The 27,973-nt window shown below is 38.5% G+C and overlaps 1 long non-coding RNA gene across 3 annotated transcripts; it reads right to left on the bottom strand.

Moving 5' to 3' along the window:
- Positions 1-1,089: 1,089 nt before the first annotated feature.
- Positions 1,090-26,835, bottom strand: LOC120100662 (uncharacterized). Of its 3 annotated transcripts, XR_015670240.1 has the most exons (10): positions 26,629-26,819; positions 23,788-23,876; positions 22,113-22,130; positions 21,880-21,995; positions 20,886-20,929; positions 20,522-20,769; positions 18,677-18,719; positions 15,315-15,398; positions 3,349-3,489; positions 1,090-1,333 (listed from the first exon to the last, which is right to left on the bottom strand). It is a non-coding gene; the product is annotated as an uncharacterized LOC120100662 (long non-coding RNA). The 3 variants fall into 3 exon arrangements; XR_015670241.1 differs by lacking the exon at positions 18,677-18,719 and having other exon boundaries at positions 26,629-26,835; XR_015670239.1 differs by lacking the exons at positions 20,522-20,769; positions 20,886-20,929; positions 21,880-21,995; ... (1 more) ...; positions 23,788-23,876; positions 26,629-26,819 and having other exon boundaries at positions 18,677-18,869.
- Between the last annotated feature and the right edge of the window lie 1,138 nt (positions 26,836-27,973).

Here is a 27,973-nt window from a genome sequence, read left to right as displayed (position 1 = left end):
TATGTCCCCCCCCCCAAGGTTTCTGTGATAGAAACCTTTATAGATCCCTACAGTGACAATATTGAAGGACAGTTGAACCTTTAAGATGTAGGTCTTAGTGGCAGGTAGCTGGACAAGGGAATAGTTGGTTTGGAGGTAATGGTAATACCAAGGAATGAATTAATTCTTGAAAGAGCAGGTTGGTGCAAAGCAGAGCTAGACTCTGCAGTCAGCCATTTCTTCTGCTGCTCTACCTTGCTCTGATGAGAAGCCTAATGCCAGAGTCGAGGTAAAGTTCTGAACCTTCAAATTTATAAGGCAAATAAAATCCCTTTCATTATGGATTATCTTGTATCTGATAATTATTTAACAAAGATGTCTCTGGAGATAAGGTAAGGAATACCATAAACAGTAACTCTTTATTGTCCTCTATAAGGGAACTGAGGAATTCTCAGGAAACTACATGTAATTTCTTATGTTTGTGATCTATTAACAAGAACTAAAGACTTTAGAGAAAGTATAGTCTCAAAAAGATTTTTCATTAGCATCTCTTCAAAGAATAAGTTAGGAAGGTACCCACAAGAGAAATAAGTATGATTACCTATGCACACAAGATACATTTAATTTAGCCTCATAAAAACAGTGGGGGAGAATTAGCTATCCCATTAGGATAACAAAAGATAGCCTTGACTATTGGCTCTCAGATTTCTATGAAGCATATGTTCTGGGACTTTTCATGGTTGTTTTTTGTGTACATTTGCATGCTTACAATGTTTTTTGGTCTGTTAGAAAACAAATATTTGGTAAGAGTTACTTGTATATTCATCTAAAGCAGCTACTATGAAGGCTGCTTTTCAATTTTCATTGATTAGATAGTTTATCAATTCAATATCCTCCATACAATGATTATGGGTATTTATTCTGTATAAGGCACCAATATTTCTTTTATTATGTTTTCTATTCTCTGTCCAACATTGGTGATGAAATCTAATTTTTTTTTAAATCTTTAATTTGAGTTGTTTATATGCCAAGACTAAGTGTGAGAAAATCCCTAAATATAAAACAAGCTGAGGAAAAGATCTTTTCCATGATATGTCTGATACACAAACATTGGAGATGTAATACTTTTATTAGAGTTATTGAATATGGCTTACTATTGTTAGCAATTTATTCCAATTTACTCATTCAACCCAATCACTAAAAGCTCCGTGCCGCGATTAACGAATTCAGAAGTTTGACAGCCCTGATTTAGAAGGTTGTTTCCACAAATGTGAACACATTTAGACAAATTTCTGATTCTTCTAAGATTCTGCATCTTCATGGATTACACATGAATAATCCACTTCACAGGATTCTGAAAAAAAATTAAGATAAACACTGTGAATTCCTTCAACATAGAGTCTAAAACATGCGTTTCACTAATTACTACTACTACTACTACTACTACTACTACTACTACTACTACTACTACTACTACTATTAAATTCAAGATATAGTGGACAACGGGAAAATAAGTGAGACATGTTTTCTAATACCAAGAAGCACATGCTTCCTCGGGGAAATGCACACTCGTAGCTGCAGTGGGCAATAGAAGTATGAAAAGCAATCATGGAGGTCAAAAACCACAGAGGAGGAAGTCATAAAACAACGAGGTAAAATTTCGGGTGAGGTTTATGTAATTCTCTAGTTAAATAATTGCCACTAGCTGAGTGTCCATAAAAGTAAATCTAGCGGTTATAGGTTGATGCGACAGTAACTATAGCTACCCAGTCCAGGAATAGAGCTGTGGCACTCGTGGAAGAACTGTGACTTCAGAAAACAAATTTAAGTGGATGGAACAAGTCAAAGATATCGAACGGAGTCACATAGGAGCTGGAGAAGCATTTTAAGGCGCCAAGAGTTATGGATATAAGGAAAAGCACCCGCGTCTAGCCCCATGTATCCTTGCCTCGCTGTACCTCTAAAGGAACAGAGGCAAATCTCACCATCACAGCACTTCTCATCCCAACTGGCTACTCCACCCCTGTGGCATCGGGAGAGAATTCCACAGGAGACTGTGGGAGGGAGGATGCAGAGTGGAAACGCTTGACAGGAATGCTCTTTCTCTTTTGAAGATTTTTTTGAGATACAGTCAAGAAAGTAAATCCTTTGTGCACAGCAAGGTGATTTGAATCAAAATGAGATTCTGAGGATCACTTTCTAGTGTGTCTTATGTTGTATTTCAGAGTTGCACTCTGTAAAGACTGGTTTGTGTCCTCTAAGCCTCCCTGCCCATTAGATGTGGTTATTTTTGTCTTGGGCTCATTAAACAAAGTACTGGCAGGGTTCAGGCTCTGGCTTCTGTTGAAAGTGATTTCATCTATTGTAACCGTGTTGTGCAATGTTATAACAGTAAGCTTCTGTCAGAGCTCTGAGCTCTGAAATAGACCGGCAGGACCTCCCTTACTTTAGCCCCGAGAATGTCACCATTGTGCAGTGGTTCTGACAAGCAATGACAGGGAAACCCACAGGTGGGACTTCATCTATTTGTTCTCTCCTTGAAGAATGTAGAACAGAGTAATAGTAGCTGGAAGCTCTCGCAAAGACAGTAAATGCTCCTGGACTTAAAGCTTTATTTCAAAGACTAAAGGCAGAAAGACTGGCTGATTAGAAAAGAAAGGGAAGCCCATTTAAGATTAGAAGCAGGCTTGGCTTCTGGTTAAAGCAAAGGAGTGAGACCAGCCTAGACTGGATGAATTCCAAGTCAAGTAAGCCATCTAGACATTAAACTTAAGCTTTTCACTTGGAAGGGAGAGTTGCCCCCATGTCTCCAGTGTCTGCTGTCCTTGTAGCCCAAGGCTCACTAGTTTAAATGAAGCTTACATATACTAAGGAAATCTGGAGGGAGTTCCACTTAGGAGGAAGCCCAAAAGACTGAAATTATTAAGGCATGAACATCAGCGGAGAAGGACATCAGCCTTTTTGGCAAAAGCAGTGTAGATTAGGGGAAAGGTGGGCCCTTAATCAGCTGGAGGCAAATTTTATTATTATTTAAAATGATTCAGAGAATTAATTGTTTGGCTGCAATATCCTTTTGGATGAGAATACAGAAGCAGCTTCTCAGATATATCAATTTTATTCATAAGAAGCAATAATAGGAGGCAATTTATTTTTTTCAGACCTCTTATGCTTTCAGACATCCAATATTTATCAGCTCTTCACAGTACAAATAGTAAAAAGCACATTAAAACAAATAAGAAATGAGAGCTGAGAAAATAATAAGTCTTTTTCCCTCTGATCAAAATTAAAACTCCAGTATGACATTAGGTTTTTATAGGCTTTATTTTAATTTCAGGATATTTGAAGCTCTACCCACCCCCAAACATTTACCTTAGTAGCCAGGTGACATTTTCTCCCACTCATTCCGTATGTTTATTATGAGGATGTCCTTTGAATTGATGGAGCACAGCCCCGTTTCTTCAGCCACTGAACATGGCAGACGCCAGTATTGTCAGTATTTTCCAGTGAAATCTAGACCACGGTTCATCTAAGACAATGGAAGCAATTACATTTTTTTCCTTACAAACAATGGCATTTCTGTGCTTTCTTACTTTCCTGGAGTTGAGTATTTTTTAGGGTGTAATGATAAAATATTGTGATAGATGGCAGTTCTCTTCTCCTAACTGTACTAAAAGCAAAACACTTATTCCTAAGGAATAGTTGTGGCTTATACAAATACAATTCTTTTTTTCTTTCTTTTCAATATAGAGTAAGCCACTCTCCATTTAAAGGATCAGTCCGTGTACAATCACAGTCCCTGGTAGTCTGCCAAACACAATAGGGCATTAATTAACATGTGCTTGGGGATTCATCAACATGCACAGTGGTAGCAAGCAATTGGAGCCTTTTTCCCTCCCCTTTTCCACTCTGCGCTGACAGCATTCATGAAAGATCTACTCTAGTATGTAAATCAGTTCTTGCTAAACTCCTTGTAATGGAGTCCCTTTATTTTTCAAAGCTGTTGTCAGAGCTACTCCCATATCTTAGAAAGACACTCACTCTGTCTCTTTCTCTTGTTTAAAAATCCGACTACAGTGGGCAAAAATAACATATTTGTTTACTTGTCATGTAGACTGCACTGTAAATAAATCATCTGATAAATTACTTCCCCAATATGAGCGGAATGAGATTCATTTCCCTTAATGTTGCACCAATGGGAAGGGCAGAATTACTTTCCCTGTTAGCCCAGGGTGACTGTGTGCTGGCCTGCTAGCTTGTTTGAGTGCTGAGAGGAATACTGTGCAGCCAGCTTTTGCCACCTGGTACAAGCAGGTGAAAAACAAAATAAGAGGAGTGAATTGGATTTCAGTTAGTTCTCAGATGTTCTTTGTGCCTCTGGCTTTGCTGAGACCTGCTGACTGCACCAATTTCAGCACCTTCTGCGGGTTCTTTGTTGTAGGTTCACTTTAGACCTGGGTGGAGCACATTTGGACAATAGCAAATCCGTCCCCTTGAAGTAAAGGGTAGAATGAAAGAAACAGAAAACGGTGTCCATATCTTTACTTTAAAAGTAGAACATATGTTTCAGTTTTATCTGAGTTCTAGATAGCAAAATGATGGCTACTTTTCAAAGTAAAACAATATGTGGAAAGTGCTTAGCAAAGTACTGAAGTAAATGCCTAAGAGAGGACAGGTGAAATCATTCTAACGAGTGGAGTTAGAGGGGTCGTTGTTATCGTCTATCGTCTTTTACGACCCAGAAATCACCAGCGTTATAAAAAGTACAATGTGATTTTTACGTTTTAATCATTTCTGAGATATATCAATGAAACGCTTAGCTTGGGGAAGCAGAGGATGTGGAACGTGAGAGCTCAGTCCGGTCCTCCCAGCTGTTTCATAAGCATGCGATTTTCAAGAGCAGCTCAGAGATCATTTCTTCCCTCCCATCCTGTTCTACCATTATTTGACCTTGAGACCCAGCTTCTTTTTTGTAAAACGGAAGATGACTGTAAAAAGACGACGAGGTGACTGATGTGTGTAAAACGTTGACCGCTGCCTGCAGAAACGATGGAATGGTAGACACACAAACGAGGCGCTCCAGACCCCTTTCTCCTTTGCGGAGGCAGAGAAGGTGTTCTTTGGTTCAGGTCAGGGGAAGACGACCTCCTTTCCCCTTTGTCTAACTCACTGATGCTCTAAGAAGCTGGGCTGCAAACTCTGTTGAGCCCTCAGTGCAGTTGCTGTCTTCCACTGTACCTGGGTTATGCTCTCTCATGAGCAGTGAGAGCCAGATACCTTCACCTGACTTCATTAGGAAGGGCCCACATGATAACTTTTAATAAATACAGATTTCAAAATTTAAAATTTAAATGTTAACTGAAAAATGTGTCCTCATTAAATATACATTTTTTTCCTTACTGGAGACTTCTTGGAAAATGTTTCCAATATATAAGTATTCCTCTTATCAACAATCCCTTATAATTATTTTTAAAATAACCTTTGAAATAAAAATTTGAGAGAGTTCATATAATAGTTCCTTGAAACATGAAAATTTAGCTATAATACTGTACAGCTTGTTTTCCACTAAGAATATTTTTGTCAGTTATGAGACGTGCTGATGTTTCCATGAATTAATTCCCTTCCAGCTCTATTTATATCGTGCTTGGATTTTGAGGTTTTAAGTAAGTTTTGTTTAAGATTTGCTTTTACTCAACACAAGAAATTATAAGACGGTTTTATGATTAAATTAAATATGCTAAGTTATGGTTGAACTTGAGGTCCATGTGGGAAGGAGGTAACTTCTGGCCTCTGCAGCCTGAGCTACCGCCTGGGCTGCAGAAGGTAAGGTCAGCTCCATAAGAAAGCACTTGCAGAGGAAGACTGTCCTTCTTTTAAGACAGAATAGCGTGTGTCTATCTTTTACATTTGTTGCTGCACTTTAAGGAACATCCTTCAGTCTGAAGGACGGCTGCTCTCTATGGACACAGACCAGATATCAAAAGACGGTACCAGGATGAGGGGATGCAGACGTTTGGGCATGAAGAGTTCACCTTTAATTTTCTTTTTACTATAGAATAGGTAGGAAGTCGAGCCATGCAGAACTGCAGAAATGGAGATTATAGTGTTAACTGAAGAGATTATTTGTGGTGACAACAGAGCTGTTCGATTCAACTTTAGATAAATGCCAAGGAAACCACCTACCTGTGTGGGTGGGTTTAGAAAGAAACAGCAGAAGAAAGCCAGAGCAGAGGAATTTGAACTTTGTCCCTGCTGTTTCCATAAGAGAAGATGAATGCAGTAACCTATAGGAATTACAGTTTCCTCTAACATCAGTGTCTTTTGAGAACATGTATAGGTTAGAAATACTAGCCTGGAGAACTATATATGCTATTGTCTTCCTAATCGTCATATAGCTAATCACTTAATTTTCAAAACAAAACTATGAATCATGTACTGTTATTTTCATCTGCATTGGACAGATACCTGAACAGAAGCACTGTGTATATAGACTTCTTGCCTAGAGCTTCCCCGGATGGATAGCAGCTGAGGGATGCTGCAATTCTGAACAGTTTGGTTCCACTATGGATGCTCCCTTTGTACCCGAGAAATAGCTTGTCCAAGGAAGAAGCTAAATTTGACAGATAGGATGTTTTACAGAATCTTGTCACCATCTCAATGCCATTAGAGTATATTTCTGGCCCTAAGTGAAGCTAGGATTGATTACAGAGAACCCTTAAGTAAACAAACATCAAACCACATCAACGATAATTAACTAGTGAGGTTAAATTTTTCCAGTTAGTCTATGTTTTGTGAAAGAATGCATAACATCTAGTCAGTTAAGACTACTAGTGACATTGAATTATATATTATTTTGAGTAAGCCAGCACTGATAGAGCAAAAACTAAAGTGATTGCTATGTTTGGGGATTTTCAAAGAAATTACTATTGATGCTGTGGTGATTGTGACTTGAAATAATTATCAAGATGCCCCAGTTGTCAGTCTTGAGAAAATAAACTGCTGCATGGCTGTCTTTGCTTCTTACTGGGTTAAGAAGTTGGTTTCAGTTCCCTCTTCCCATGGATTATACAAGATTGGAAGGGGAAGAACTAACACTAGGAAAGTTTTCCTATTAAATATTAATACCAAAGAGTCCTTAATCTCCATATGTTGAGTTATGTATGTTGTGCACAAGGTAAACATGGTGTTTGAGGATCTGTCTGTGTAAAAGAAACTTTTCAGTACCAGTACATAACATACACCAAAAAGCCATTATTTTTGAAACAAAACATCACAATCTAAAACTATTTAACTCCCGGCTGCCGCTGCAGAGAGCCCCTGGGCAGCACCCCACGAGCGAACCTGAGCCTCGGGACCACAGGTAAGACCAAATTTTCTGCTGCAAGAAAGCTGCCTGGTGAGCTTGGAACACACGGAAGCAGAATTTCTCTAGGACCAGGCACGTTCTGTGTTTACCGGAAGTCCCACACCCGCGGATCCCGGCCCGCAGCAGCTCTCTGCTCCCAGACCCGGTGAGAGAGAGACCCAAACGCCTGGTCAGGTGGGCACTCCTGAGGCTGCAGAGCGGAAGAGACCACCAACACTGCTCACCCCTGCCCACATCCCTGGCCCAAGAGGAAACTGTATAAGGCCTCTGGACTCCCGTGGAGGAGGGCCCAGGAGCAGCAGGACACCTGCCTGAGACACCACCGGAACCGGAAATAAACAGACCGGATAAACAGTTCTCTGCACCCAAATCCCGTGGGAGGGAGAGCTAAACCTTCAGAGAGGCAGACAAGCCTGGGAAACCAGAAGAGACTGCTCCCTGCACACACATCTCGGACGCCAGAGGAAAAAGCCAAAGACCATCTGGAACCCTGGTGCATTGAAGCTCCCGGAAGGGGCGGCACAGGTCTTCCTGGTTGCTGCCCCTGCAGAGAGCCCCTGGGCAGCACCCCACGAGCGAACCTGAGCCTCGGGACCACAGGTAAGACCAAATTTTCTGCTGCAAGAAAGTTGCCTGGTGAACTCAAGACACAGGCCCACAGGAACAGCTGAAGACCTGTAGAGAGGAAAAACTACACGCCCGAAAGCAGAACACTCTGTCCCCATAACTGACTGAAAGAGAGGAAAACAGGTCTACAGCACTCCTGACACACAGGCTTATAGGACAGTCTAGCCACTGTCAGAAATAGCAGAACAAAGTAACACTAGAGATAATCTGATGGCGAGAGGCAAGCGCAGGAACCCAAGCAACAGAAACCAAGACTACATGCCATCATCGGAGCCCAATTCTCCCACCAAAACAAACATGGAATATTCAAACACACCAGAAAAGCAAGATCTAGTTTCAAAATCATATTTGATCATGATGCTGGAGGACTTCAAGAAAGACATGAACACACTTAGGGAAACACAGGAAAACATTAATAAACAAGTAGAAGCCTACAGAGAGGAATCGCAAAAATCCCTGAAAGAATTCCAGGAAAACACAATCAAACAGTTGAGGGAATTAAAAATGGAAATAGAAGCAATCAAGAAAGAACACATGGAAACAACCCTGGATATAGAAAACCAAAAGAAGAGACAAGGAGCTGTAGATACAAGCTTCACCAACAGAATACAAGAGATGGAAGAGAGAATCTCAGGAGCAGAAGATTCCATAGAAATCATTGACTCAACTGTCAAAGATAATGTAAAGCGGAAAAAGCTACTGGTCCAAAACATACAGGAAATCCAGGACTCAATGAGAAGATCAAACCTAAGGATAATAGGTATAGAAGAGAGTGAAGACTCCCAGCTCAAAGGACCAGTAAATATCTTCAACAAAATCATAGAAGAAAACTTCCCTAACCTAAAAAAAGAGATACCCATAGACATACAAGAAGCCCACAGAACTCCAAATAGATTGGACCAGAAAAGAAACACCTCCCGTCACATAATTGTCAAAACACCAAACGCACAAAATAAAGAAAGAATATTAAAAGCAGTAAGGGAAAAAGGTCAAGTAACATATAAAGGGAGACCTATCAGAATCACACCAGACTTCTCGCCAGAAACTATGAAGGCCAGAAGATCCTGGACTGATGTCATACAGATCCTAAGAGAACACAAATGCCAGCCCAGGTTACTGTATCCAGCAAAACTCTCAATTAACATTGATGGAGAAACCAAGATATTCCATGACAAAACCAAATTTACACAATATCTTTCTACAAATCCAGCACTACAAAGGATAATAAATGGTAAAGCCCAACATAAGGAGGCAAGCTATACCCTAGAAGAAGCAAGAAACTAATCGTCTTGGCAACAAAACAAAGAGAATGAAAGCACACAAACATAACCTCACATCCAAATATGAATATAAAGGGAAACAATAATCACTATTCCTTAGTATCTCTCAATATCAATGGCCTCAACTCCCCAATAAAAAGACATAGATTAACAAACTGGATACGCAACGAGGACCCTGCATTCTGCTGCCTACAGGAAACACACCTCAGAGACAAAGACAGACACTACCTCAGAGTGAAAGGCTGGAAAACAACTTTCCAAGCAAATGGTCAGAAGAAGCAAGCTGGAGTAGCCATTCTAATATCAAATAAAATCAATTTCTAACTAAAAGTCATCAAAAAAGATAAGGAAGGACACTTCATATTCATCAAAGGAAAAATCCACCAAGATGAACTCTCAATCCTAAATATCTATGCCCCAAATACAAGGGCACCTACATACGTAAAAGAAACGTTACTAAAGCTCAAAACACACATTGCACCTCACACAATAATAGTGGGAGATTTCAACACCCCACTCTCATCAATGGACAGATCATGGAAACAGAAATTAAACAGTGATGTCGACAGACTAAGAGAAGTCATGAGCCAAATGGACTTAACAGATATTTATAGAACATTCTATCCTAAAGCAAAAGGATATACCTTCTTCTCAGCTCCTCATGGCACTTTCTCCAAAATTGACCATATAATTGGTCGAAAAACGGGCCTCAACAGGTACAGAAAGATAGAAATAATCCCATGCGTGCTATCGGACCACCATGGCCTAAAAGTGGTCTTCAATAACAATAAGGGAAGAATGCCCACATATACGTGGAAATTGAACAATGCTCTACTCAATGATAACCTGGTCAAGGAAGAAATAAAGAAAGAAATTAAAAACTTTTTAGAATTTAATGAAAATGAAGATACAACATACCCAAACTTATGGGACACAATGAAAGCTGTGCTAAGAGGAAAACTCATAGCACTGAGTGCCTGCAGAAAGAAACAGGAAAGAGCATATGTCAGCAGCTTGACAGCACACCTAAAAGCTCTAGAACAAAAAGAAGCAAATACACCCAGGAGGAGTAGAAGGCAGGAAATAATCAAACTCAGAGCTGAAATCAACCAAGTAGAAACAAAAAGGACCATAGAAAGAATCAACAGAACCAAAAGTTGGTTCTTTGAGAAAATCAACAAGATAGATAAACCCTTAGCCAGACTAACGAGAGGACACAGAGAGTGCGTCCAAATTAACAAAATCAGAAATGAAAAGGGAGACATAACTACAGATTCAGAGAAATTCAAAAAATCATCAGATCTTACTATAAAAACCTATATTCAACAAAATTTGAAACTCTTCAGGAAATGGACAATTTCCTAGACAGATACCAGGTATCGAAGTTAAATCAGGAACAGATAAACCAGTTAAACAACCCCATAACTCCTAAGGAAATAGAAGCAGTCATTAAAGGTCTCCCAACCAAAAAGAGCCCAGGTCCAGACGGGTTTAGTGCAGAATTCTATCAAACCTTCATAGATGACCTCATACCAATATTATCCAAACTATTCCACAAAATTGAAACAGATGGAGCCCTACCGAATTCCTTTTACGAAGCCACAATTACTCTTATACCTAAACCACACAAAGACACAACAAAGAAAGAGAACTTCAGACCAATTTCCCTTATGAATATCGACGCAAAAATACTCAATAAAATTCTGGCAAACCGAATACAAGAGCACATCAAAACAATCATCCACCATGATCAAGTAGGCTTCATCCCAGGCATGCAGGGATGGTTTAATATACGGAAAACCATCAACGTGATCCATTATATAAACAAACTGAAAGAACAGAACCACATGATCATTTCATTAGATGCTGAGAAAGCATTTGACAAAATTCAACACCCCTTCATGATAAAAGTCCTGGAAAGAATAGGAATTCAAGGCCCATACCTAAACATAGTAAAAGCCATATACAGCAAACCAGTTGCTAACATTAAACTAAATGGAGAGAAACTTGAAGCAATCCCACTAAAATCAGGGACTAGACAAGGCTGCCCACTCTCTCCCTACTTATTCAATATAGTTCTTGAAGTTCTAGCCAGAGCAATCAGACAACAAAAGGAGATCAAAGGGATACAGATCAGAAAAGAAGAGGTCAAAATATCACTATTTGCAGATGACATGATAGTATATTTAAGTGATCCCAAAAGTTCCACCAGAGAACTACTAAAGCTGATAAACAACTTCAGCAAAGTGGCTGGGTATAAAATTAACTCAAATAAATCAGTTGCCTTCCTCTATACAAAAGAGAAACAAGCCGAGAAAGAAATTAGGGAAACGACACCCTTCATAATAGACCCAAATAATATAAAGTACCTCGGTGTGACTTTAACCAAGCAAGTAAAAGATCTGTACAATAAGAACTTCAAGACACTGAGGAAAGAAATTGAAGAAGACCTCAGAAGATGGAAAGATCTCCCATGCTCATGGATTGGCAGGATTAATATAGTAAAAATGGCCATTTTACCAAAAGCAATCTACAGATTCAATGCAATCCCCATGAAAATACCAATCCAATTCTTCAAAGAGTTAGACAGAACAATTTGCAAATTCATCTGGAATAACAAAAAACCCAGGATAGCTAAAGCTATCCTCAACAATAAAAGGACTTCAGGGGGAATCACTATCCCTGAACTCAAGCAGTATTACAGAGCAATAGTGATAAAAACTGCATGGTATTGGTACAGGGACAGACAGATAGACCAATGGAATAGAATTGAAGACCCAGAAATGAACCCACACACCTATGGTCACTTGATTTTTGACAAAGGAGCCAAAACCATCCAATGGAAAAAAGATAGCATTTTCAGCAAATGGTGCTGGTTCAACTGGAGGTCAACATGTAGAAGAATGCAGATCGATCCATGCTTATCACCCTGTACAAAGCTTAAGTCCAAGTGGATCAAGGACCTCCACATCAAAGCAGACACACTCAAACTAATAGAAGAAAAACTAGGGAAACATCTGGAACACATGGGCACTGGAAAAAATTTCCTGAACAAAACACCAATGGCTTATGCTCTAAGATCAAGAATCGACAAATGGGATCTCATAAAACTGCAAAGCTTCTGTAAGGCAAAGGACACTGTGGTTAGGACAAAACGGCAACCAACAGATTGGGAAAAGATCTTTACCAATCCTACAACAGATAGAGGCCTTATATCCAAAATATACAAAGAACTCAAGAAGTTAGACCGCAGGGAGACAAATAACCCTATTAAAAATGGGGTTCAGAGCTAAACAAAGAATTCACAGCTGAGGAATGCTGAATGGCTGAGAAACACCTAAAGAAATGTTCAACATCTTTAGTCATAAGGGAAATGCAAATCAAAACAACCCTGAGATTTCACCTCACACCAGTGCTATTGGCTAAGATCAAAAACTCAGGTGACAGCAGATGCTGGCGAGGATGTGGAGAAAGAGGAACACTCCTCCATTGTTGGTGGGATTGCAGACTGGTAAAACCATTCTGGAAATCAGTCTGGAGGTTCCTCAGAAAATTGGACATTGAACTGCCTGAGGATCCAGCTATACCTCTCTTGGGCATATACCCAAAAGATGCCTCAACATATAAAAGAGACACGTGCTCCACTATGTTCATCGCAGCCTTATTTATAATAGCCAGAAAATGGAAAGAACCCAGATGCCCTTCAACAGAGGAATGGATACAGAAAATGTGGTACATCTACACAATGGAATATTACTCAGCTATCAAAAACAACGAGTTTATGAAATTCGTAGGCAAATGGTTGGAACTGGAAAATATCATCCTGAGTGAGCTAACCCAATCACAGAAAGACATACATGGTATGCACTCATTGATAAGTGGCTATTAGCCCAAATGCTTGAATTACCCTAGATCCCTAGAACAAACGAAACTCAAGACGGATGATCAAAATGTGAGTGCTTCACTCCTTCTTTAAATGAGGAAAAAGAATACCCTTGGCAGGGAAGGGAGAGGCAAAGATTAAAACAGAGACTTAAGGAACACCCATTTAGAGCCTGCCCCACATGTGGCCCATACATATACAGCCACCCAATTAGACAAGATGGATGAAGCAAAGAAGTGCAGACCGACAGGAGCCGGATGTAGATCGCTCCTGAGAGACACAGCCAGAATACAGCAAATACAGAGGCGAATGCCAGCAGCAAACCACTGAACTGAGAATAGGTCCCCTATTGAAGGAATCAGAGAAAGAACTGGAAGAGCTTGAAGGGGCTCGAGACCCCAAAAGTACAACAATGCCAAGCAACCAGAGCTTCCAGGGACTAAGCCACTACCTAAAGACTATACATGGACTGACCCTGGACTCTGACCCCATAGGTAGCAATGAATATCCTAGTAAGAGCACCAGTGGAAGGGGAAGCCCTGGGTCCTGCTAAGACTGAACCCCCAGTGAACTAGTCTATGGGGGGAGGGCGGCAATGGGGGGAGGGTTGGGAGGGGAACACCCATAAGGAAGGGGAGGGGGGAGGGGGATGTTTGCCCGGAAACCGGGAAAGGGACTAACACTCGAAATGTATATAAGAAATACTCAAGTTAATAAAAAAAATATGCAAAAAAAAAAAAACTATTTAACTCCCATTGTGTCCAATCATTGTTCTCTGAAAAAAGATTTTAGCCTCTGGTTAGTGATAGCACTTTAGTAAAACTAAAGGTCAGGTTTCATCACCTGAGACCTGCTTACCACAGGACAAGAAACATTGCCTCCCTTCCTCCTCCTCTATCTTACCCACACAAGTATCTGCATGCATACATGTGTGTATGCAGTCACTTGTAGAGTCAATGTTCATAAATCAGAGCTTTCCATTGACACTGAAGAAGCAATAAGTGTTAACGGAATAATTTTGCCTGCTCTTACATCTAAAGATCTAATATTCTTCTCATTTGTCTTCTTCCCTCACAAAATGGTCAAAATCATTGACAAAAAAATAACTGGCCGATTATTTTAAAATCAAATCACTTGTTATATACTAAAACTGACTGGTTTGGAGATGGTTGCGCGGCTATCCTTGGCCAATTCTGGGATGCGGCTTTCTTTGCACATCTTGCCCAGTTCTCTCTCAGGTACTCATCCCTTAGAGGGGGAGCTTCACACTCACATTTCTTATCCCTCTACCACTTGAATACATTTTGATATAAGACCTTGTCTTAATGTTTATCTAGCGTAAAGTTGCTATGTAGCCAACAGAGGACAGAGACTACTACACGAGAGTCTGGAGTTCACGGTGGCCTTCCCTGGTAATCTGGTCACTGAGGTCTTGTTGTTGAAGAGCGAATAAGTCAAGGGGAGAGTGGTTGAGGGATGATGGCATTCTGAAATTCCTCTTAACATATTTAATACTCATCTTCATAGAGTCACAATGGGCACCAAGCAAAGAACTTAAAGTGCAGTACAGAATTACACAGTTACCTTTAGACATGTATGATGGTGAAAGAAAAACATGAGTTAGATGCTATACTAAGGTTAGAGGCAGGTGACTCTAAATTACCACACCACAGACAATGACAACTGATAGGTAGCAAATAATACCACCTATATACGGACAGCACTAACTGAGTTTGGTGGGTTGTTAAAAAACAAAAAAGAAATTGGAAGGGAACATGGTAAATAGGGATATGGAGGAATTGAGGGAAAATTGTGGGAGAGATATAGTCACATTTCATTGCATAGATGTACAAAATTCTCAAAAACTTAGAAAGGAAAATACCTTAAAGCCGATAATTTCTGATCAGAAATACCAGAAACATAGCTGTGTTGAAATTTCCTTTTTAAAAACCAGCTAATTTTGAAGATGCTAGTAACAATGACCTTTGACCCTTTTTAATGACTCAATTTGTTTATCCCATTCAAAGTTTCAAGATACTCCCATTTAACTCTCTGATGATAAATGTTTTATTGCCATATTTGATTAATCATGGAATATTAAAGAATATAAGCTCGACAGAGTCTAGTCCCCCATTGACATTCAAGGGCTTTCTACTATAAGATCAAGGTTAATGAAAGTTACCTCTGCAATTCCTCAGGCACTTGTGGTTGAGCAGTTCATTTAATTTCTCTTCAGTTGGCATCCCCGAGTGGAGGACCTGCTCTGCTAGAGAAGCAGAAGACACACTCCGGATGAACTAGAAGCTAAGACACACAGCAGGTCATGTAAAATTGAAATTAACTTTTCTATTTGTCGTTTTCCTAATTAACATTATACTACCAGAATGGAATATTATTTAAATCTTTTTCACCCCATTGGAAGATTTGCTCTGCCCCAGAAAGCATGGTAGATCCAGGTGGAAATGAACTTGAGGGTCACACCTTGGCACCAAATAAGAACAAAGTAAGATTTTCTTTGCAAAGTCTACAGATTTTCACGTTTAAAAAAGGAGGCCAAGCCATGTGTGCTTTGTTGTATTTCATTTAAAAATCATATTTCAGCTTACCTCTTATTTATCCTTAATCAGTTTGTTTAGTCATCATAAATGAGAATTCTCTTCCCTCTAAGATAATGACCCCCTCAAACAAACACTAAGCTAGAGGGACCATTAATTTTATTTTATATGGAGACATAAAAAAATCATTGTACAGTGATTCTTCTTGGCTCTTTAACAGAGAATATGCCTCATTGTCAATACCTACAAAGTAATTATAAAAACACATCAAGGCCTTTGTACCCAGTTAACTGGAGCCAAAACTGGCTAAAAATATTAGGAACTACTTTTGCAAATATCTGAGGCCTTCTATTAAAGTCAGATGTCTTGGTGTCTGGATTTTCTCTCAGGCCTTACCTGCAGTCCGGGAGGTATTATGGTCAAGACTACCCCACTGCGCTGCCTCCTCCTGCAGCCCTGTGTGTACATTTCTCTGCCTTTCATCCTTCCCTATCCTGCCCTGTCCTCAGCAGCCACATTAGTTCTTGCCTGGGGCCTGTGTAGTTGCTATTGTACTGTCTTCCTGCCCTGAGTGATTCTGCAGTTTTATTTAAATGTCACTTTGTCAGGAGTGTATTTACAGGTCACCAGTGTCTACACCACTCTCTGATCCTCCTATCTTTGACTTTCTACACTTCTCTACAATATTTTAAAATTTATCACTCTACCACTACATTTAAATGAGAGACCAGTAAGGACTAGTTTTCCTGTCTGCTGTTCCTTCAGTCTTCAGATAAACATTCCTCTTATCTTAGTGGGCTCTTAAAATAGAGCTGTTGAGTGAATGGATGGATGGATGGATGGATGGATGGATGGATGGATGGATGGATGGATGGCTTATGTTTAGATTTTTTTTCTCCTAAAACCATCCTTTGGGAAGGAGTACAGCTAATAAGAACCTGGATTGTTAAGTGAGCATTTCAACTTGAAACTCAGATTGAATCTTGATTCTATTGTTCATGTACCAAGATACTGAAAGCCAGATAGATAACATCTGTTTTGTTTTGTTCTTCTAATCTGAAACATCTTTATAGAAATACTCATATTATTGAAGTATTTAAAAACAGGCCTTTGTCTAGTGTATAGCCGCTATATTCTATAGGTACCCAACTATTCAAGCCCCTTATGACATTAATCCTCTAACTCCTAAAGTATGGAAACTCATCTCATTTTACACCTATTTGATTATGCCCTTAGTGTTAGCACACACATGCCTGTACATATTCTTACACACATGCAATTGAGCATGTGGAGGGGAAAGCTTGAGGAAGCCCTCTTTCTTCATTTTGGATTTGGAGGGTGAAACTCAGGTTGTTAGCCTTGGTAGTAAGTGTTCTTACCCACTGGGCTATACTGCCAGGTTGGAACTTACAACTTCATTTTTAAAAAAAAAATAAGAAAAGACTGCTTCCAGGTATTTCTTAATTGGATGGAGGGAAAATCAACCCTGGGAATTTGGAAATCCCCCCTACTTTGTCTACCTAAGAACGTCTCCCTGGTCTTTATGCTGGTAGAGTGCTGTGTTCATTGCAAGGTTCCTTTGTCTGTCCACCCAATCGTCTAATCTCACAGCTGCTCCTCACATAACCCACCTCTGTGATGCTACCACTCTCTATGAAACCAAATTCTTTCATTTCCTAACATTCCTCCCAAACTCTCAAAACTACTGTCACTTTGCTGAAGGGCGTGTTTTAGAATCGTCTAGTTCTTGCAGGATCTCTTTATTAGCAAGTAAAACCTATCACTTCTAGAAGGATGCAAGCTTTCTGGCTGAAGTACTACATAAGGATTTTCTTCTGCATTACTGGAAATTTGACAAGTTTCTAAGGAAGGAGGAGAGTTTGCAGTTTCCACGGACTGTGTGAATGGGAAATTTGTATATAATCAAGGCTCAGACAAAATATTCCACTAATTATCTCATCCAATTGAATGCAGTCAGGATGCTAGAATATAGTGTTGTTACATGGATAAAATGTTCTTTCCTTTACTATGTGTTTCATTTTTCAGTGCACAGTAAAAACCCTACAACGAAAGTTATGAGCCAATGAGGAAGCCCTATGTTTAGTATCTGATTTTTTCATAGGTCAAAGAGATTAAATTGAAGACCATGATCCAGAATACCAGTTGTGAAACCAATTCAGAGAGTGGGAGCCCCAGGCAAGTTACCTAGCTGCTCCCTCTCCCTTCCCCAGGTAACACTGGAAGTTGCACACCCCCTTTCACTCGGGCTTTTGCATCTGTCTTTCTTCATCTAGTTTTCAAATTAGGGATGGAAACTGTACTCGTCTGGTGTTCTGCTCAGATTACAACATGCAAAGGAAGAAGGCTGCCCCTGCCAATTCCAGAGCCTGGAATTTGTAGCTCCCCTGCAGTTACAAGCTAAACTCTTTCCAAGACTCTCTCTATTTGCTCTCTAAGCAAGAACTCAGACAACTTCCAGCTATGGGAAGCACATTTTCCTTATTGACCTTGTTTCTTATGGACTCGGGTTTTCCCAAGGCAGGTTTTTGTGGATACTCAGATATTCAGCTGACCTTCAAATTCATACCACTGCATATGCAGACTCTTGTAATATGCCTTAATATTCATTTAAATCTAACTGTTCATAATGAATGCCTTGCAAACAGTATCTTCATTTTAAAAATAATTTTAAGTTAGCATACAAAATAATGGTTTATTGTGACACCTTTAATATGCATATGTCTTTATATCACTTCTTTTTATTTATAAAAATCGTAGTACCTACATAAATGGCAGTAGCCTTGTGATTTGTATTTCATACATTTCAGACAGGGAACATTGTTCAAAATAGCTATTTAATCAGTAATTATTATTTGCTATTACATTTGCATATTCCAGATCATATGTTTTAGAGCTAGTCTAGATGAACTGGGAATGAGTTTCCTAAATCCAAAGGTTATATATAAAGTTTTATCAGGGAATTCCATACCCAATCATTTATTTTCATAGATCCAGAGTGAAGCTGTGAATACCTAAGGAACATGAAGGGAGACAGAGTGAAAGTCAAGAATCAACTAAAATACTAACTGTAACTCCAATTTTGCCATACTGCCCAGTGAATTCAATCACACAACACTCTCTCTCTCTCTCTCTCTCTCTCTCTCTCTCTCTCTCTCCCTCCTTCCCTCCCTCTCCCTCCCTCTCCCTCCCTCCCCCGCCTCACACACACACACACACACACACACTCACTCACAGACACACATACACACACAGACAGACATACACACACACTCATAGACACACAGACAAACAGACAGACAGACAGACAGACAGACACACACACACACAAACACACACACACACACACACACACACACACACACACACACACACACACACACACCCTGTACCAAAAAATAAGGATTTCTGTGGCAGCACTACTCAAAGAGACAAAAAAATATGGAAAAGGATAGAAAAATGAAACAAAAGGAGCCAGGAAATAGTAGGAGGCAGGAGTAAAACATTGGGAAATAAAGGTCTACCATCCTGCAGAGGGTGCCAGGACAATAATGAGTTGTATTAGCTCTCATCTGGGGAGAGAGTAGACAAGGACGTAGATTAAATTCTATAAATGTATGGATAACAAGAAAGCTTTAATGTCACAAAAATTTAACAAAAATGACTATATTGTACTAGGTATTCCCAGCCTGACCACATGTTTTGGAGATTTAAATAAACATAAAACATTAGTAAAAGAATATTTCTTATAAAGCAGAGCTAATATAGAATTTATATAGATTTAAGAATGCTTAGCTTAGATTCTTCTGAACACGAGAATGAAGAAGACCATGAGATTTGAGGCATAATGAATTATCTAACTTTTTGGCTTCTGCAATATCTGTCACTATACTACACTGACAAGCTTATCAAATATTTTCCTTGCTAGATTGTATTTTTTTTGTTGTAGCAATTTCAACATAATTGGACGTAAATTTTGTGGGATGATGTCAACATCTCCAAGCCAAGGTACAGCTTCTAAACTAATGATATTACTCTCATGTTTAAGAAAACTGAAATGGTTTCCTTGTCAATGAAAAAGACTAGTGCCACATATGCTCAAATATGGAAGCTTATCTATTTTTATATATGAACAGAAGATATAGCTATAAGTTTATCATCTTGTTGCCCTTCCTCTTTTCCATTGTATCTGCCTACTCTAAGTTTGAGAATGGAAATGATTCAATTATTTCATGACAGATTGTATGCTATAACTGTCATAATGGCTAACTAATTGGCAATTTATTGAATAATATTTATGTGCTATTAAATGAATAGAACACATTAGATCTTGTAATCGCCTGTGTACACTATACACAACTGACCTGTTTCTCCATCAGATTAACTTGGGCTCATTTTCCAATTGTCTTAATATTATGTACAATAATCTGTCTTATCTAAAACAAACTTTTAGATGAAATTCACAATTTGTATTGTTTTTTACCCTTTGTTTCAAAGGTGTCATTAAAAAATAGAACTTATTTTCTATTTTTTAAGAGTAATAGTAACATAAGATTTATAAAGGACTATGTTTATCTTTGTTTTCATTAATTACAGCTTAACTTTGTAAAATGCAAGTGCCTATTGATTAGCTGTGAGAATGGTGGAGAGGAAATAAATTTGAATTTGTCAGTGAAACCTACAGAATGCTTTATTTGAGAACCACTCAGTCTTTTTGAACTAAACCAAGCATTTTCAACCTTATAGCATTCCTAGATACCAAGATTTATAAATAAATGACTCTTATTTTAGGCAGGCTTTAAAGCCCAAGAAATACCTTTCCATCATTTTTGCTGTGGTATATGAACAAGGCATCCTTCTGCTTTCAAGTGAAGGTAAATTTCTTCTGGGTTCTCATATAGCTCCGAAGTAATTGTAAGTATTTTTATAGCATAACATTATGCAATTTCCACTAGACTTAGCATCACAGAATCAGTATGGAGTTTCTTAACAATTTAGTTTGGTCCCCAAATGGACATGAATACAATGTATTTTTGGTGATTTCTGTATTCTTCTGATTTAGTTCTGACAGGAGAGAAAAAAAATAGAATTAAAGTTCAAGAAAAACCTTTAGTACTATAGGAAAAAATTAGATAAATTATACATGAGAGGGAAGGAACAATATTTTCTAAGATACATACCACAATCCTGAAAGATACTCTCTGGCTCAAAAATTCCCCGTGGCCTGTAAAATCACAACCAAAGTACTAGCAAACCAATCAAGTGTTGGCTTAGGTGCACACTTGATTTCCACATCCTTCTCAAGCATGCTAGGTTACACCCAGCCCAGCAACTTTCTAGCATAGATAAAAGCCTCTATCTTCCCGCCTTGATTTTTTTCTCTTACCATCTTTCTGTCTAGGATGAATAATTTCTATCATATTATTCCTGCCCATCTGTAACTGCTATCCCCAAAGAATACATCATTTCCAAGTTGTATTTAATCATGTTCTTCTTTATGGTCTTCCTTAACTCAGGTCAAACAAATCTCACTCATTGAGTTAGACAAAAAGTTTGTAACTTCCTGATCTGACTCACGGTTTTCTACCTTTTATTATTCCTGAAATTCTTATGCTTTTCCCAAGACAGTAGAAATCTTAAAGATAAAGATGTTTTATTTATTTTTATACCTTTTCATAATCCTGGTGTAATTCCTTACCAACAGTAGGAGATCAAGAAATAGTTGGTGCATTCAACTGAATTGAATTAACATTAACTCCACACAGAATTTAATAACTAAGGTTAAATGTCTTACTGTATTTATTTAAAAGACTTCTGTCTTCTTCGTTGAAGTGTATTTGGGGAAGACAAAAGTGCTAAGAAAAGTTGAAAGGCTTTGAAAATTAGCTATAAACATTTTTCAAATAATTGTGATCAAGTGTCGTGGGAATCAGATAGATGAAACAAACTAGAGTCAGCACGGTGTGTCGATAAAAGTACACATTCAAAGTGATTATGAAAAATTGCCCAGTGGATGGGTTTGGGGCTAATAATATCATAAGTTATTTAAATTGTCTACCCTGTGCAAGTCTTAAACCTTCATGTTCCACCTTGACTGAACTTGAGGTTCTTGTCAAAAGCAACCCTCCAATATGAAAAGAAAAGTTGTATAACTTCTTTAATAACACCTCATACCTCTCAGTGAGCTGTGTTCTTCCTCCGGGACAAGTGCTTTCTAATATTATATATTCCTGGTCAGTGACTTAAAAAAAACCTACCCAATTGCAGTCTGCCATTCAAAAGGAATATTTCTGCAAAGAAAACGATGTGAAAATGTAGGCATTCAAGTGAGAATTCAATCCTTCACAGTACAGAGCCTCTGTGAAGCCTTTTAAATGACCCTTTTTATCACGGTGCCATGTCTGTACCTTTCTGAATAGTGAGACCTGTAAGAAAAATAGATGTAAGTATACAAGAGGTTGAGTAATGCATTACTCATATGTACTTTGTTCTTTTTGGCAAACTGACCTTATCAAAGGAGAGAAAGCTATACATTGTGACAAGTTGAGCCTTACCAGAATGTCTGAATTAAGAGACTGAGTACTGTTATCTGGATTAAAATATAATCAGAATCAAAATCATCATCATCATCACCACCACGACCACCACCACCACCACCACCACCATCATCATCATCATCATCATCACCACCATCATTATTTTATCCTCCTAAGAAGTGAAGATACTGGGAAATTGAGTTGTGTCTAAATTAAAACCTAAGTTCTTATTAGCCATTAGAATAATTACTTTTAAAACAGTAATTAGAACAAATACTTCCCTGTTTAAATATGTTTCTTCTTTCATGTTCAAATAAAGTTATAAACTTTTTATCTTCTATATTTTACAATAAACAGTTACAAGAGGATGGTGACCTAACATTCATTACTTTATTGAAAACAATTGCTATCTTATTTTGTTTCCATTTATTATATTAAATGCAAATTTAAATTATCATATAAATATTGTACAATGATTAGAAGGGATAGGTAGTTCTTTAATAAATAAATAAGCCCCTTAGAGCTTACCTTTTTTAAAAGACACATTCCTTATGCTAATTTAAATCATTTTAGTGAGATTATTAAATCATTTCAAAAACTATTTATTCACAGGGCTAACAAAGAAATCTGCTACCTTAAAAGTAGATACAAATAATAAAATTGACCATTTCTAAATCTTTTGTGGACAACAGATAAGTTCATAAAAATTAACAAAATTATCTGGAATGGGTAAGGCCAAGGGGAAAAATGCTAACACAGCATACCAGTGTATCAAACTAGTGGCAGGTCGTTCTCAGGAAAAGAATTTCTATTGTCCAGTTACTGTGTATGCAGATTTACTAACTCTATATGTATTTGCCCAATTAATTATTCTGTTGTTCAACAATGTCAGGTAATGATCCAAGCAGCCTTGTCCTCCTCAGACACAGATGAAACTCATTCAGGAAGATAACTTATTATTCAGGAAGATAACTCCGTATTAACGAAGATAACTGTTTCTCTGCAGAAAATGATCCCAACAAACTCTAAAATTATTTTTTTCTTTTGAAATAAAGGTATCACCTTAACTATTTGTTACAATACTTTGTGAGAGAAATAATTGAATAAATGTCTTTGCAATCCTTTGGAGAAACCTGGAAGTTGGTTTCCTCTAGGCCATTCTTGCTCATAACCAACTTCCATATTAAAAAAAAAAAAAAAGCTGCTGATCAAAACTGTTCATCGTTGTCCTTAATTGGTCTGTTGGTTTGCAACAGTTATCTTCGTTAATAGGGATGAAGGTATGTTCTTCCTCTTTCAATTCCGTGTGCTATCTCTCCGTGCTGGTGAGCAGGTGACCAAGCTTAAGATGTAGATCTTAACAAGATTAACATCAAACAAAGAACTCTAGTGCAGGGAAGCACAGCAGTCTGGGTAAAACGGACTAATTAGCATTGTAATTAGCTCACCTGATGACTAAAACAAAGCTGGGCAACCCAGAAACTATCAGGAAAGGAAGACAGGTGCCGCTGCACCCCTACCCCACCGCGTGCACGCCCCCACGCACCTTGTCTCTAACTCAGGGAAGAGCCGGTCTTAACTGTCTTCACAACTCCCTTGCTCCTCAGCCTCATGATGCCAAGTTCATGCCCAGGCCTGGGAGTTAAAAGATGCGTAGAGTTTGCATGCCTGCTATTGTGACATTAAGATTTTAGTAGAGCAAAGCCTCCTTTGTATGCGTGTGAAGGGGAAGGGGAAGAAGGCATAGGCTCCCTATAACGTCACCATATTTGCTTAGTTTGTGTAAATGTTAAATGTTAATTCACATACTTCTACTCACAGACTTCTATCAACCCCATGCATAAAACACAAGTCCCTGGGTGGAGCCCGCATGCCTAAAGGGGTTTCTTTAGAATTCTATATGTAATCGTTAAGGCTTCTTGCTATTTGATATAAAATTCTGTCTAATTTTAAGCAGTTCCCCCCCCCCCAAAAAAAAACAGTTCCAAAGCTTTATCCAGAAAAGATGATGGAGAACATCAGTGGAAATCTAAGGAAAAAGAGCCATGGAGGGGAATAGTGAATGACTGTATAAGAGCTGAACCATTATAAAAAAATAAATTCTACATGAGAACACTAACAATGAAAAGACACCAACTCCTCGATGTTCAGAATAGTAAGTCTTTGTTCATTTGGTCCTTAGGATTACCCTGAAAATTAGGAAGATGCTTCAATTCTAATTTTATGGAATTAAATGACATCAGTGGACCACAAGCTTCAGACTTCTAGGCCAGCCAACATCTGTTCGTCCCTACTGGCTATGCGTGGAGTTTACTCCAAGGCCAGTGAGACACAAAACGTCTAAGATGCTTTCAATAGCCTTGGTCTATCCAAAATCCAAATGTTAATTTTAAACTTAAACTATTTAGTTCAGTTAAATTGTATCTTGATCAAGTTCTGTGTTATCTTTGGACTCAAACAAGCCTATCATGAATCAATCATTATTGAAACAAAGCTGTATCCACAAGGAAAAACATCTAAAACTACTCCAATTTAAATCTCTATAGAAGTTGAGGAAATTTCTCATACTGTCCAACCAAATCTTAAATTGTTAGGGTAAAACCTGTATCAAGTCTAAGAATATTCATATGATGCTTGTGATGAGGATAACATTTTCTGGGGGCTCCAAGATATTGCAGTGCCATTTTCTAATGCTCATGTCTATTTATCTTTAGAGGAATTAAACTCACAGAGAGAGTTGCTACAACTTAAAAGGCACATCTGTGTAATTAAAAATTTCAAAACCGAATGACACTATTCCACTGTTGCTTTTTAGAACTGCTAGTGAAAACTTGGTAAGTAGTCATGAAATGTTATTTGAAGTTCCTTTCATGACTAATCAGAGAAAATGGTTTTATTACTAACAGAAACTTAGCTTCATACCCTCTGTTTTACATACACAGCTTTAAACAAAGATACCACCAACATAAGGTTTGTGTCTATCAGAGCATTAAGTTTAAAGCAGCTTGTGTAAACATAGGGCATGATAAATGAACCATGGGGGGATACTTGGAGTACCTACAGGGAATGGAATGCAGAGGCCGATAGCAGGAGAATACAAATTTCTGCCTCTGTTTTCTCAGTGCTTCCTGTGGAAAGGATGGAAACTTCATCTGGTAAACCTGGGCTCCTGTTTAGCAACTTGATTATATGATGATATAGAAATAACTGGGCAGAAGGATTTATCAGTGGAGGATGAAGGTGAGGTTGATGATGAAAACCCTATGCTCCCCTCTCCTGGCCTTTAGATTTAAGTGTAGAAACAGAAAATGAAAAATTCCCAAACTGATTTATATTTTGAAGGCAGAAAAAAAACTTCTTAAGCACTTGAATTTACTACAGAAGGCCTACACATCAAGTTTCTAAAGAGGATAGAAGATTGTGGTCCAACAGTGTTAAGTCGAATAGGAAGTCCTGCACTTGGGAGTCATGCAGGAGGGGTCACAGGAACACTGGATAAAAGAAATAGATCAAAAGACAGATGATTCTTGCAAGTTGAGATACAAAAATATTACATCTCTATGGGGCAAATTAAATTTGCAAATTTTATAAATTATAAATAAAACTGCAATATTGTAAATATAAAATGATCGACTTAGTATTTATGCATTATTCTGTTTCCATTATTGTGTTTACCCCCTGCTTTTCTAAGACAAAGCTTCTAGGATCCCTTGAAAGTGCATTCAGTTTTACAACTGAACATCTACATCTTTGAGATGGTCTATAATTTTTGTCAGGTAAACAAAGATGCTTATGACTATCAGGGTTATGATTCGGTGTGTTGTAGCAAATTGATAACAACTTCCCAAGGAGATCTTCCTTTTGAAAATATCTCCATGAAAATAGTTCCTCACACCTTACTCACATGGAAATCACTTCCCGGCTGTCCTCCCTCTTCTTCCCCAGCCCATTCTCCAAGTGAATGTTACCACCCATTAGACTAACCATGAAATGTCTTAATCATATTTTGAAACCACTAACAAACACAACCTGATAATGCTCAATTCAGGTGACAGTCAAGTTCAGACTTCCTGTTTCATCCCTGAAATGCCTCTTCCTGGATTCTGCTGCTGATAGCTCCTGATGCTTATAGAGTGACATAACTCTACCAGGAACTCTGCTGAGTGTAAAAATAAAATAATAAAACAAAATAATCATAAAATCAAATATGAAAAGTTAAGGAAAAGAAAAAGGAAAGAAAAGGAAAAAAGTCTTCTCATATATTCTACCAAGTAGCCCTGTTACCCTCATAACCAAAGTATACTATACTGAGACTTTAAGATTAGGATATTTTCCTAGTGTACAAAGCCCTAAGTGTCATCGTATAACTCAAACCTATGAGACTTACCCCTGCAAGCATCTCCACCAGTGACACTGCCTCCTGCCTTGTTAATGCATTTCTTGCCAGGATAGACATTCTTCTTTACAGGGCTGGGAATCCCACTTTGAAACAAAGCCCGTTTCTGACGCCAAGCTTATTCTGGACTCTATTCCCCTCACTTCTTAGAAGCTGACTGAAATCTCACCTCTTTTTAATGTGTTCATTAGCTCTTCTGCCTTGGAATTCTAAGACCCACAGCATTCACTCAGTCACACCCCTTGTGTTCCTCAGATATAATTTTGCATTATGAGTTTTCTCTAATTGGACGAGAAGACATTGGTGGGCAGGGCTTTGATCTCACACTTTCCTTTTCTCATCTTTAACACATAGTTCAGTGACTTTCGTCAAGTTTGCATTCATAAAACACTTATTGAAGGAATAAATTAATATGAACTCCACAGAGTGTCATGTTTGAAAAATGATACTATAATTAGTTCTCTAGCATCCTATTATGTCTTGATAAAAGCTCCCGTAGATGTGGCGGGTGGGCTTATGAGATACTGTACCCTTACTGAAACCGACTTTCTGTGTTTTCTCACATTTCCAGAGTTAATTCTGACACACAACTACAAGAGATTATATATGTTCTTGTGTGTATGTTTGTGTGAGAGTATGAGAGAGGGAGACAGAGAGTCAGAGGGGGGGGAGATGAGGGAGAGGAAGAGAGAGAGAAAGAGAGGGGGGGCTCAATGTCAGAAGACATATGTGTCTTCCTCAATCACCCTCTACTTTGTTTCTTGATACAAAGCCTCTTGCTCAATGTAGAGCTCACAATTGACTAGATTCACTGCTCAGTGAACCCAAGGGATTCTTCTGTTTCTGACTTTCCAGGGATGTGATTGCATTCCAAATTCTCCTGTATCCACCTTTTATAAGAGTATTTTTATTTTGTGTGTTAGAGTGATCGTCTGCATGTTATGTATGTGTCCCTTCTGTGAATCTAGTGGCTACAGAAGATAGAAAAGGGATTCCTCATAATTCCCCTGAACTGAAGCTACACAGACGTAAACTACCTTGTGCAGGTGTTTGGAGCTGAATGCAGGTCCTCTGCAAGAGAAGCAAATGCTCTTAACCATGATCCATCTCCTGGCTCCATGAATCAGTTTTCCTCAAACTTACAAGGTTAGCATTTGATGGACTGAGCCTTCTTTCTAAGCCTAGCTTAATATTTGTTTGTTTGATTGTTTGATTTTTGGTTGTTCGGTTGTTTTAGACATGGTCTTACTATAGTCCTGACTGTTCTGGAACTTATTACATAGACCTGGCTAGCCAGGACTTTATCTGTCTTTACCACATCAGCACCAGGATTAAA

Source organism: Rattus norvegicus, chromosome 2 (assembly GCF_021556685.1).
Source record: "Rattus norvegicus strain SHRSP/BbbUtx chromosome 2, alternate assembly SHRSP_T2T, whole genome shotgun sequence".
NCBI classification, from domain to species: Eukaryota; Metazoa; Chordata; class Mammalia; order Rodentia; family Muridae; genus Rattus; species Rattus norvegicus.
This window is presented reverse-complemented; position numbering and strand designations above follow the sequence as displayed.